The sequence below is a fragment of the Coptis chinensis genome, chromosome 7, assembly GCF_015680905.1.
Source record: "Coptis chinensis isolate HL-2020 chromosome 7, ASM1568090v1, whole genome shotgun sequence".
NCBI lineage: Eukaryota > Viridiplantae > Streptophyta > Magnoliopsida > Ranunculales > Ranunculaceae > Coptis > Coptis chinensis.
Genome location: NC_141462.1, coordinates 7,481,890 through 7,494,780, shown reverse-complemented (window position 1 = coordinate 7,494,780; position 12,891 = coordinate 7,481,890). Strand labels below are relative to the sequence as shown.

Genomic DNA, 12,891 nt, shown 5'->3' with positions numbered 1-12,891 from the left:
GTGAAGAGGCTGGACGCAGTTTCCGTTCTTATCAAGTTAATAAAAAGGAGTACCAATTGGAGAAATCTGAAGTGTATAACCATACTAAAGGTACTTTCTTGATAGAGATTTCCTTGGTTATCTATAATTGGGATAGTATTCCAATGCAGCTTAACCCGACACACAATGATCTTGATTACCCTTATTATGCAGAGCGGATCAAGATGGTGCAATCCAACCATGAGTTCGGCACCTGAGAACGGTACATCTTGCAATAATATGAACCCTATTAGGTTATGTTAGTGTGAATATATATCAATAATATGAACCCTACTATTAGGTTATGTTAGTGTGAATATATATCTCAATTATAATCAGATCCGAATGTAAATTTATTTGTCTAAGATACTAAGCTACCGACCATAATGTTGGATTAAATCTTGTTCTAAGAACATCTGCCGGTTTGATTTAGTCGTAGTCTTGATGTGCCCAACTCATGTCACAATAATGTTAACTCTTATTGCCTGAAAGTAGCTAGAGTTTATACTAATATAGTAATACACTCATTTTATTTTCAGTTTACCTACTTGAGTGTTGATTATACTGAAGAATTGATAGAGACGAACTACCAAACATCTCATGGAGGAATCGTCTTTGTGCCCATCTACGAGGTACTTGTTGAATTTCTCCAAAAGCATTGTGTGCCCAACTATGGACTTGAGAGTGTCGTAATTTTCTTTATTATACAGTTCAATTATATGAAACCATCGTGTTTAGCTGGTACAACGCAACTAATTGTCGCTGCAAAATGAAGATAAAGTTTGTTTATGGAGTAAAACTATAAGGAAGAAAATGTAAGAAGAGATAACAGGAAAAATTCAATAGTTAGTTAAACTGGTATTATAGCATGACATGTTCACTTATAGGATCTGTTGTGTCTTTTACTGATTGTGTGTATTCTAGGCTTCCATGTTGTTGATATGTATTTGGGTTTCCTCGAATTTCCAAATATTGTTTGACACGGCAAGTCGGCAACAGTGTGGACTGAATAAGTTACGTTCTTTTTAGTTGAACGCATTTGGCCATTGGTGTAGGTGCATGTCATGCTAGTTCCATCTGCATTCAGAATGTGGATTAATGGCTTGAGTCATTGTTGTTTCATTATTGTTTACCTTGGAATAAAAACCTTGTTATATTGATTACTTGATGATTAATGGTGGAGAGCTAGAGATATTCAGTTGCTGAGTTATCTCGTGTTTTTGTTGTGAGGGTTAGTTGGGTATTATGTTTAGGACGTCATTGCTCTCTTTCTACTTTTAGTGTTGTAAGTTGTGAATATTTAATTCTTAATGGAGGAGAGTACTATGAATGTGAGGAAAGCTTCTGTCTTGGCTATAAGATTGCTTTCTTCAGTACTCTTCTTGGTCATTTGTAGGAACTCACGCACATCTTAGTGTAGCTATGTTGGTCGGTGTGAGGTCCACTGGGAGGCCATAGCAAAACTTTAGAACGGTCTCAAATGTTTCTACTCCTCTCGGGAAGTTGTCTAGTTTGAAGTCGTAGCCATTATCTGAACTATGAGACCTACGATTGAGTTGACTCAGGTACTCGCTTCTTGAAATCAAAGGAAGCTGCGTCATCATCACAGAGAGGGAGGAACTGAATTATGTATCGCCCTTGAAAGTTTCATTCATTGAATATACTGTGTGGTCAAGTTTAAGTCCGCCAAATGAGTTCAAACTTGAATATCTAAATCTAGTGTATTATCATGTGTTAAAACAGAGAAATGCGGCTCTTAGTTAACCTTGTGATTTTTCTGAAGTGGGCATTGATTTTGTAGGTTCATTTTATAGGATGCCAAAACAGACAAATTTGAATTAGTAAAGCGTTTAACCTATTTTTTTTCTAGAGGGTTAGCTTCCTAGCATATTTTATTTTGTGGGTATAATTTCATTTTGCCCAACAAGACTATTTCTTTTCATGTTTTTCTTATAATTTCTTAAAGTATTGTATATTTTATGCATCTCTGCTTGAAATCTTTCTGAACTTCATAATGTAAAGGCACCAATTTCCTATCAATATCACACCAATTTTATGCATCACATTATTGATTTCCGGGTTATGGCCGGGTTTAAGTATACTAAAATGTTGACTAAACAAAGGAAACTCGCCCAAAATTGATAGAATTTGGATAGTGTAACTATACCATTATAAACTAAAGTTGTTTACAACCTATATTTTTGTGAGATAAATTGATGGAACACGATGACGGTTCACAACCAATCGAAGATTTCTTGTATAAACTAACAAACGAGAAACCAAAATCATTTTCACTTGATGAACTTAAGAGATTTACGTCAAATCTCGAGAAGAATGTAGGTGCTGGTGGGTTTGGAGACGTCTACACAGGCGAATTCCCTAATGGTGTCAAAATAGCAGTGAAGGTACTAAAAGACAACAATAACACAAAGGAATTTTTACCAACCTAAGAATTTACAAGAATTGGAAAAGATTGTACAAGATGCTAATGATAAAAGTTTAAAATTAGGCCGTGGGCTCACGGGCTTTAAGCCTAATGGGATTGGGTTACAGAGGAATGGGATGGTTAATTTGGCTTTAATGGATAAGATATTGAATGTACTTGGAAAAAGGTTAACAAATAAATGACCGTTCTGAAACGATTATGCTTTTGGGGAAGCCTCCTACCGAAATACGTACTAATAAAATGACGACGAAGTCCTTCTAAGTTAGAAACGAGTCGAGAAATTAAGCTATTTGAGTTTGTGGAATTTGAGTTTACCAAACATTTTCATTTTTCTTGCCTTGATTACCGGGATAAGAGTGAAGCTAATGAGATGCATAGAAGTATGAGTCCGGCTACACAAGAACCGGTTCATGGGATCAAATCCCAAAGAACCATTACAAGTTCTTTGTTGGTAAAAATTCCCATCATCTCATCTAATAGTGTGTACATCTAAAATCGACTGAATATGATGTTTAAGCACAATAATGTAACTCATATAGCTTATCTAGAACAGCTGATCCACACTACGATACATAATCCTCAAAATCAGCACAATACAAGATCGATCACGTTTTGCATTTTTTTTTTATTGGTACAAAATCTGATCGGGTTGAGAATTGAGACATAAATATCAACAACAGGCCAATAAGGTCTAACTTATAGGAAGCTTAAGGGTTCCATATATGGCCCTCTAGCATCATATACCAAGCACAAAAAAACTCTTGCATGGTTATCCCAAAGTCCTTATTTATCACTAAAATGTGCGCACATGGTACAAAGAAATGTCCCGCAGTGCTGAAAATTCCACTCAACTTCCTTTTTGAACAACTACGTGCAAGAAGAACTCCCAGATTGCACTCTCATTACTCGGCTAGGACACATTTACAAAACTTTAACCTTAGGAGCATCCTCGTCCCCATCCCTAAAGCACTCTTTCTATGGCACCTTATATCGCCTACGGCTGTCGAGAACAAATATTCTCTTTGGAGATTGTCTAGTCAATGAGTTAAGATTCAGGGTAGAGAAAGTACAATGACATATTGACATGGACTCATCGACTCGATTGTTGGATTTGACTTAAGGGTATCCTATACACGATTCAACAATTCAATATTGCATGTTGATGTCATGAGCAGGAAATTGACAAAGAAGTTCACCTACTTGAATGGTCGGGAAGCCCCGCCAAATATTGACCTTCAGAAACATCTTGCAGCGAACGAAGAATTGAAAATGAAGAAATAGCTAACTCAATGTTCTTTTTTCTTTCAAAACGGTTGATTGATAAAAAATTCCTGCGTGACAAAAGTAACTCAAATGTGACATTTCAAGGATAAGTAGAATAACCAAAATACTCTGAATAACGTTAGAACAGCTGAGCCTACAAGATACATTCACCTTTTTCCTACACTATAAATATCTCTACCAGTTTGTATTTGGTGCTAATTTGGTAGTGTATCTCTACCAAGATACACTGAATGTTTTTTGTTAGTACTAGTTGAATGTACTGTTATGCTTATTTGACGATTTATAGGTAGATGTTGGTTTTGAGAGAAATATGAATGTGAATATATGGGTTTCGAGTTTGGACCTAAAAGTTTGAACAATCTGTATTGTGTAGGAATTGATAGGTTTAAGGCTGTTAATGGATAAAGGGAAACTGCTTGCTAATTAAGATCATTATATGTAATTTGTAACATGTTATTATGGATTGAACATTTTGTATTTTATTGATCCAAAAAGAAAGAATGACTATGATAAAATACCATGTATTTAGGAGTAGTGCTCATATTTCATACCTAGTATTTTCCTTTAGGGCCTGATGTTATAAGAGAAGATACTTTTACCATTTTATGATTAGTGTTTCTATACATTCTTTTTACACTTTCATAACTGCTTATGTTCTTGAGTCTTGACTAATGAGTAATGACCTTGATCACATGCAACTTTTACGAGTACTTGCTTAAGGTCCGGATCTGAGGGGAACAAAACTAAAGCGGTAAAAGCATTATAGGTGAGAAGCTTTCTTTGGTTTTCAAACTTCTTGAATGTATGTTATCAAGGTGGTTTTTGGGTGGTTTCCATGCTTGACGAGGGACGAGTCAAGTTCATTTTGTTAGAGAGAGTCCAGTTATTTTGTTGTAATACTTGATGTACATAAATGGCGGTTCATACTGAACTTGATCTTGTATATATATACATTTTGCAATTGTCGTGTAAAAGTTAGGTTATATGTACATATGGTTGTTGGAAGGATGTTATTATTGATTTCCGGTTATGACGAGGTTTAAGTATACGAAATGTTGACCAAACAAAGGAAACTCTCGCCAAAAATTCGATAGAATTTGGATAGCGTAACACCTCATTCTATTTCTTCATATATACTTGGAGTTATCATAGCAAGCTTATAAGTCTATTAGTTTTAATGGTGAGATGATCTCTTTTTCTAGTGGTTTTCTTTGTACATTGTTTATTTAAATATGGTTTACTAATACTTGTTTTATTTTTCTTTGTAGCGATGGGTCCTCGATCAAAGAATGTGAAGAAATGTAGCGAAAACTACATTAAAGGGTGTTAAGAAATTGTTTGGTGGCGGTTCCTCTAGCGGTGATGCAGTTGGAAGAAAAAGACATAGAGGTGGCGGCTTTACGCGGCATCGGCGTAGAGGGGACCATTTGGAAAAAGAGGTTCTTGAGGTTCCTGAGGTTGATTCGTTTAGTGAAGATAGTGTAGATAGTGTAGATAGTGATATTAATGTAGGTTTAGATGTAGGTTTAGATGTAGGTTTAGACAAAGGGAAGAGTATAGTAGAAGAGGAGAGTGAGAGTGAGGAGGAGAGTGAGGAGGAGAGTGAGGAGGAGGATGAGCAGGATGATGATGTTGAAGAATATGTGGTAGAAGACGTACCACCAGTGGAAGAAGCACCTCCGGTATTGGATTTCGTAAGAAAATCCAATGATGATTTGGAGTTTCAAAGAGGTGTGTATGGGGGAGGCCCGTATGAGTCAGAGTTGTTGTATGACTATGCGGTGCATGTCGCTCGCGATGTTTGGGAGAGAAGGGTAATATTTTGTTTTTCTTGTGTACTTTGATTTTCTTTTACAAAATATTTTGTTTCTGTTCATATATATCTAATGCGTGCTCGGTTGTTTCGAGGGGAGGATCGCGGGCGTTGAAGTGTGTTTCACACTTAGCGAAGTTATCCCAATGGAATTTCAAAAATGAATGTGAAAGGTCTCCGAGATTTGCCGTGCAGTTGAGAAGGACTGGGTTGTTTGATCTCGTGGAAGGTTATCACGAGCATATGGATCCACCATTGATCTCGGCGTTTGTGGAGAGATGGCATCCGGAGACCAACACCTTCCATATGCGGTTGGGGAGATGATCGTGACTTTGGACGATGTTGTCCAAATCTGTGGAGTCACATTAGAGGAAGAGCGGTGCAAGGGACGGTGAGTGAACTTACAACAATCGATAAATCTCTTACATCTTGGTGCGGGGCTCCCTATTGATTTGATTAGGGCGGAGATGGAAGCTAGCAAGTTCACTTCAAAAGTAAGGCTAGAATTCATCCGGAAGCATTTTGCGTAACAAGATTCATGATAGCCCTATATGTGACTGGCTTTGGGAATGTGGTAGAGAAGGCCTCGAAGTTTCGGGGATGTTCAACGGACCGTTAGAGCTTTTATTACTTTTTTCTTTGGATGTGCCGGTTTTTTACCGACAAGTCCGGGATTTGGAGTGCCTATATGTTATCCGAGGCCGTTGTTGAAATTGAGTGAGATAGAAGAGTATGCATGGGGTGCGGCAATTTTGGCGTTTTTATATAGAGGTCGGGGCTGCCACATGTGCGAAGGTGAAAGGGTTCTGGTGCTATATGACTCTTCTACGTAAAAATTTGAGTATTTTAGAGTTTATTTTTTTAATGTTAATTTTATTACTCTATCAATATGTTAACTATTTGTGTATATCTAGGCATGGATCTATGAGTATTTTTCCGGTATTCATGATAGTCCCAAATTTCAACTATATCTCGTCCTCACCAGCGTGCTCATAGACACATCCGGTCGCTCCACACTATTACGACACAACGTATGCATTGCAGTTTTATCGGCGATAATTGATGATTTGAATGAGTTCAATGTAAGTATTAAATTCAATGACAATTTGGTATTTAAGTTTGTTTATATTTATTTTTAGTAATTGATCATTAGAGTTGTTAATGACACATTTGATTTTGTTTCAGTTGTTTGGCATCCCTACAAAATATCGAGATACAAACCCGATCGATGACATTGCATTTTTTGAGGGATTGCTATGTTTTTCAACATTGTCGAGCTTTTTGCCGCAAAGGGTGGTGCGTCGGTTGGGTCACGTGCAACTTGTACCTAAAGATCCTCCAATGCCAAATTGGAGAACAAGAACCGTGGCGTGACGCTGGGTATGAGGTGAATTTTGGACCAATATTGGGCCACTTTATCGAGTAAATTGGCGAGAATCACGGATTCAACTCGCAACCGAGGACCTATTTCGCCTTATCCATGGGAGTGTCATCAAAACTACATGACTTGGTATGCGAGGAATTCTCATGTAGTTTTGGTGAACCCTGAGCTTCTTCCGATTCATCCCTCCCTGGAGACACTGCCTAACTGTTCACCGATTGTAAGTATTGTGATTTTTAATTGAGTTTTCTCTAACTGTGATTTTTTGCATTCGATTGGTAACTTATCTTGATTTTTTCTTTTTCACGTAATCGGCGTCATCGATGAAACCGGTCGTTTGCTAGAGAGAGGTCTGCAATTGGCTGGGAATGATATGCCAGAGGAAGCAAGGTCCTCCTTCGAACAGGCGTACAACTTGACTAGGTGCAAGTACATTGGTGGGCGCTATAGTTGATTTGTTTCAGTTTAGGGTTTGTAGAATGTGTTTGTAACTTTGTAGTTTAGTTTGATGGATGTAATTCATACATTGATGGATATGATGTTTGCATGAATGTTTGAATGGAATTTAATGTTTAGGGTTTAGGGTTTAATGTTTGAATGTAATTTGTTTCAGTTTAGGGTTTAATGTATGAATGGAATTTTATGTATGGATGAATGTTTGATATCTGATGAATATGGAATTTGATGTATGGAATTTGATGTATTGATGTATGGTTTAATGTTTGAATGTTTGATATCTGATGAAAAGTGGAATTTGATGAATATGAAAGTGTTGTAAAAACAAAACGAATTTTGAAATTTTTTTCTTCCAAACGACCCAGCCACATCGTTTGGCATAAAGGCCAAACGACCTCAGCAGATCGTTTTCCCTTTATACCAAACGACCACGGAAGATCGGTCACTTTAAATCTCAAACGACCCATGCACATCGTTTGGTCTTTTAGACCAAACGACATGACCACATCGTTTGGTCTTTAGACCAAACGATCTGGCTGGGTCGTTTTGTATTAAAGCCAAACGACTTCACCGTGTAGTTTCGGTCATTATTGACAACATACGAACGTTATTTCAAATCATTCGATTGCGGTCCGAATCAACTAGTCGATCACTCAATTGCCATCCGAATCAACTTAGTCGATCATTCGATTTCAAAATCACTTTCGATTGACGTCCGAATCAACTTAGTCGATCGCTTTATTTCCAAATCACTTTCGATTGTCCGTCCGAATCAACTTAATCGATCACTTGATTTCCAAATCAAATCAAATAAAAGCCCTAACATTATTTCCAAATAACAATAAAATAAAATAAAATTACATTTGTTCCAAATTACATCAAAATATCAAATTATATCAATATATCACTTAGTCGATCGCTTCGATTTCAAAATTTGCCGTCCGAATCAACTTAGTCGACTTTCGATTTCCAAATCAAATCAAATAAAAGCCCTAACATTGATAACATAAAAATCAAATCAAATTACACTTGTTCCAAATTACATCAAAATACAAATTACATCAAAATATTATATCGACAACATACAAACAACTTAGTCGATAACATGTACCGGTTGGTCTTCAACGAGCTCATTTTCCCATATTAAATTGGGAATGTTCAATGCCATAAATTGCAATTGCCTTCTTTATCAAGGCCAAATTCCAACTTTCAGCAATATCATATCGAGCTCTAAGCCATTGGCGACATCGAGGAACCGGACAATCTTCAACAAGTTCAACATTGACAAAATGATTTCCACCAACATGTGGCTACCCAACACTTGGGTCACTCTCTCAGGATTTGCTTGGGTTCTCGCCGGCATGAGAAGGAAGCACCGACGAGCTCCTAAATGCATAAGGACAACATTAAATCTTTGAAGCAAATAAGTATCCAAAGAAAAGGCATGCTCATCCACTTATTTAAGGGTGCGAACCTTCTTCATGTAGGATTTCCTTCATCGAATATAAAACCTCACTTTGATTGTACAAAGTACAATAAAGGGGAGGTTGTCGAGAAGCTCTTCGCACAACTCCCCTTCTCATCTGTGGCCATTCTTCTTGACTTCTTCCTAATGCAATGCAGAAAGCTCTATAACCGCAGTTGCCATCGCCAACAGGGTCATGGACTCTAACAATGTATTTATGCATTTCTTCAGGAATATCCAACCCGTAATCCTTAGGACCCTTCGTCTTTCCAAAGTCTAAGCCATCTCTCACATTTCGTGGTGTGACTGTTTTTGGAGAAGGCTTATTTCGTGGTGTGGTTGTTTTTGGTGTTTTGGGAGAAGGTTTATTTCTTGGTGTGGTTGTTTTTGGTGTTTTTGGAGAAGGCTTATTTGTTGGTGTGGTGTGGATGTTTTGGGTTGGTAGTTTTGGAGAAGACTTCTTTCTTGGTGTAGTGTGGATGTTTTGGGTGGGCGTAATGTTTGGTTGTGACGAGACCCACTCTTCATGGTCACGTTGAGAATGTTCAAAATGAGATGGATCTCGCTTTGAAGAGTTATCATCTCCGGTTTGAAGCTTTTCGCTGCAGCCTACCTTTCGGCCGACCTTTGGTTTTGCTTCCTCACAAGGCGGTACTAGCCATGCCATTTCTCGCACGGCAATCTCCATAAGCTTCCTAATCATAACCTCGCTCTTCTTAAAACCATTGCAAACCTATTCATGAACAAGTCCATCGAAGGTGCAACATCGGGACCAACACCCACCGACACATTGGGAGAAGGCATAATGTTTTCCAAAAGGGGTCGATAGCAAAGGGATGGACCGCTCTTTGCTCTTCAAACTCAATTAATTCATGAGCACATGGCAGTCCATGGCTCGTGCAAATAGCACCAACACCTTATCTCTCCATCTTTAACACGCTTTTACGCGGGTATCTATTTCTTCAAATAACAAGTCTAAACACTTGCGTGAGACAAGGCCTCGAAGTTCACGAAACAAAGGAATCCGTGGTGGTGCTGAAGTTACAATCATACTTCTCTCGGAAGGTAGCTCTAATTTCGGACATCCGGATCTCTAGAATCGGGTGGATTAAGCTAAACATACTCAAAAAATCATGGCGGTTTGCATTTCCTAGTACACGCTTCACACCGAAGCATGAGACCCTTCAACTCTATTGGTTATTGTACTTAAAGTGAATGTGTTGGTCAGTCCAACAACATACGAATCCGATCGCGGAGGAAACCAAGTCTCTCGCAAATAACAAACAAAATTGGAGTACTCAACCCCCGTAATATTTTTCCAAAGCATCCCATCTACTGGAAAATAACCTCTCGTCTTCGATTTGACTACTGGTGTTCCACGAGAACGGGCCTTCTACAAGTTCGTAGTTGGAAAAAATATCGTAACATTTTGAAAGGACGACGTAGCGATATGCCATCTACATAGATGCTTGTGTGCGTTAGGAAAACTCGTCGCACGCACTCATCGGGGCTAAGTCCCCGCCGATTACCACATCACAGATGGACTTATGTCACCAAGCAAGCCACTAAAATGATGCGGGGCCCACTCATAGTCGACCGTTGTTTGGTGATCGGGCAAAGACTGACACACGGTGAAAGATTTCCATGTTGAAGTCACCCCAACAAACCGCATTTAAAGGCCACCGATACTGTTAGTTTTGTAGGTAGCGTCTAACATGAAAAAACTGTTGGAAAAGTCCGAGCCAACTTAACACCTTCGGATGGGCCCATAACAATCCGTTATCTCCTCGGTATTCTCATCCCGCCTCAACTCCTCAAAATAATGTTCTTTTGCTAACAACTCACGCAATCTCTCAGAATTGTGTGAGACCGCTCATATCCATTTCCTCACCTTACGCCTTTGCGGTGTAGACTTGGGATATACTAGAGATGTTATCATGATACCTATTCTTGATGGAATCCAATATTTGTTTAGGTTTTATTCCACACTTACTCATCTCTCGACAAATACTTTAAACTCGAACGGTTAGTCGAAAGTAGCAAATGCATGTCCTTCAAGGGTCTTCGCCAATGGATGGTTGTGAACACCATTAAGAATCGACAATTTTCCAACTATCGACATTGTCTTGCCGTTGGAAAATACCTTTTAACTTAAATGGACATCCCGATTTCTTGGTTCCCGACCTTCTCTTATTAGCCTTCTCTTCAAAGATTCCTTCTTGTGTGACCGATACACACCCGAAAGCACTCACAAGCCAAATTCAATCTTGCTACTCGGTTTCCTTTTGGCACTCAGACTTTTCAATGACCACAACAACATTAACTTGTCTTCCTCTAGCGGTTGCCCAATCGATTGCCTCGCCACGTGTATGAAAGACCTAAACACATAAAAACAACAACTATTATTAATACACTAATAAAATTATATTTAGAAATTTTAAAAAAAAATGAAATCAATGCCTACTTTAATCATACCCTCTTCAGTAGTAAAAATTTCTGTTGTATCACTTAAAATCGGTTGACAATCCACATCATTCGAGTTTGCAGAAGATCGGTTCCCGGATAGCGGCAAAGAATTCTACATATAGAAGAATAAAACAAGAGTCTCAAACAATGCATTTAGTTTCAAACGACCCAGCCATGTAGTTTCATCAAGAGTCCAAACGACCGGCCATGTAGTTCTATAAGTGTAATGAAACGACGGCCATGTAGTTCTCAGTGTAATGAAACGACCCAGCCATGTCGTTCAGAGTGTTCTCAAACTACACCGCCATGTCGTTCAGTAGTGTTCTCAAACTATGAGTGCCCATGTCGATTTTGATAGTGTTACCAAACGACTCCGCCCATGTCGTTTGGGCTCGGGTTTTGCATTCATTCATTTTGCATCCATTCATTCATTCATTCAATCAATCAAGTGTTTTGTATTCATTTTAATCAAGTGTTACCTCATTATTTAGGTTTGCATTTTGTCGCCGACGATTTTCGAATTTCATTTGCTTTCGACTTGTCGATCTTCAAATTCTTCACCTTGACCTTCAACATTTTGTTCCACTTCTTCACTTTCAACATATCTTCTATTTTCTCCTTCTCTAATTTGTTGTTCTTCTCTAATTTGTTGTCAGACATCAAACATTACCTCAAATACTTCTTCTTCATCTTCATGTTCCATTTAGAGAAACTTGAGTATGTAGAGAAACTTGAGTATTCTATGTAAACCCTAAACTCTAAACTGAGTGAATGAGTATTCTATATATATTTGAAATTTTGATATATTTCGAATAATTGAGTGAAATATATTTGTAAACACCCCAAACTAGTTTATTATTTACAATTGAATAAAAAAAATGGAAAATAACAAGTTTAGATATAAAACAGATTATTATTTTAGATTTGGATAATTTAGTGAAATATGTTTGAAATTAAAATTTTTTTTTATGTCTGCATTTAAATTTGTAAACCCTAAACCCTAAAACCCAAACCCCAAACCCCCAAACTAGATTATGATTCAAAATTTGAAAAGAAAATAAAAAATAATAAGTTTATAAATAAAACAAATTATTATTTTGAATAATTAAGTAAAATTTGTTAGCACGAAATTTGTAAATAACTCTAAACCCTAAACCCTAAATCTCAACCTAGTTTTATGATTCACAATTTTAAAAATAAAATAAAAAATAACAAGTTTAGATATAAAACAAATTATTATTTCAAATAATTAAGTGAAATATGTTGGTACTTAAATTTCTAAAACCTTGAACTCGAACTCTAAACCCCAAACTAGTTTATGATTCACAATTGAAAAAATAATAATAATAACAAGTTTAGATATAAAACAAATTATTATTTTAGATTTTTTATAGCATGTTTGATTACATGTTTTAACTTGGTTATAAAGATACTATGTCATAAATGGATAAAGAGTGTAGAGTGCATGTAGTTTTATTGATGTAATTGTGTTGTTTCTAACCCAATTTTTTTAAATCGGATTTCAATTTTTCTAATTCAATTGAAATCGTTTGAGTGCATTT

The 12,891-nt window shown here is 37.2% G+C and overlaps 1 long non-coding RNA gene across 1 annotated transcript; it reads left to right on the top strand.

Annotated features, from left to right (window-relative positions):
• Positions 1–644, top strand: LOC147485673 (uncharacterized). Its single transcript, XR_015202239.1, has 3 exons — positions 1–90; positions 193–241; positions 558–644. It is a non-coding gene; the product is annotated as an uncharacterized LOC147485673 (long non-coding RNA).
• Positions 645–12,891: the final 12,247 nt, after the last annotated feature.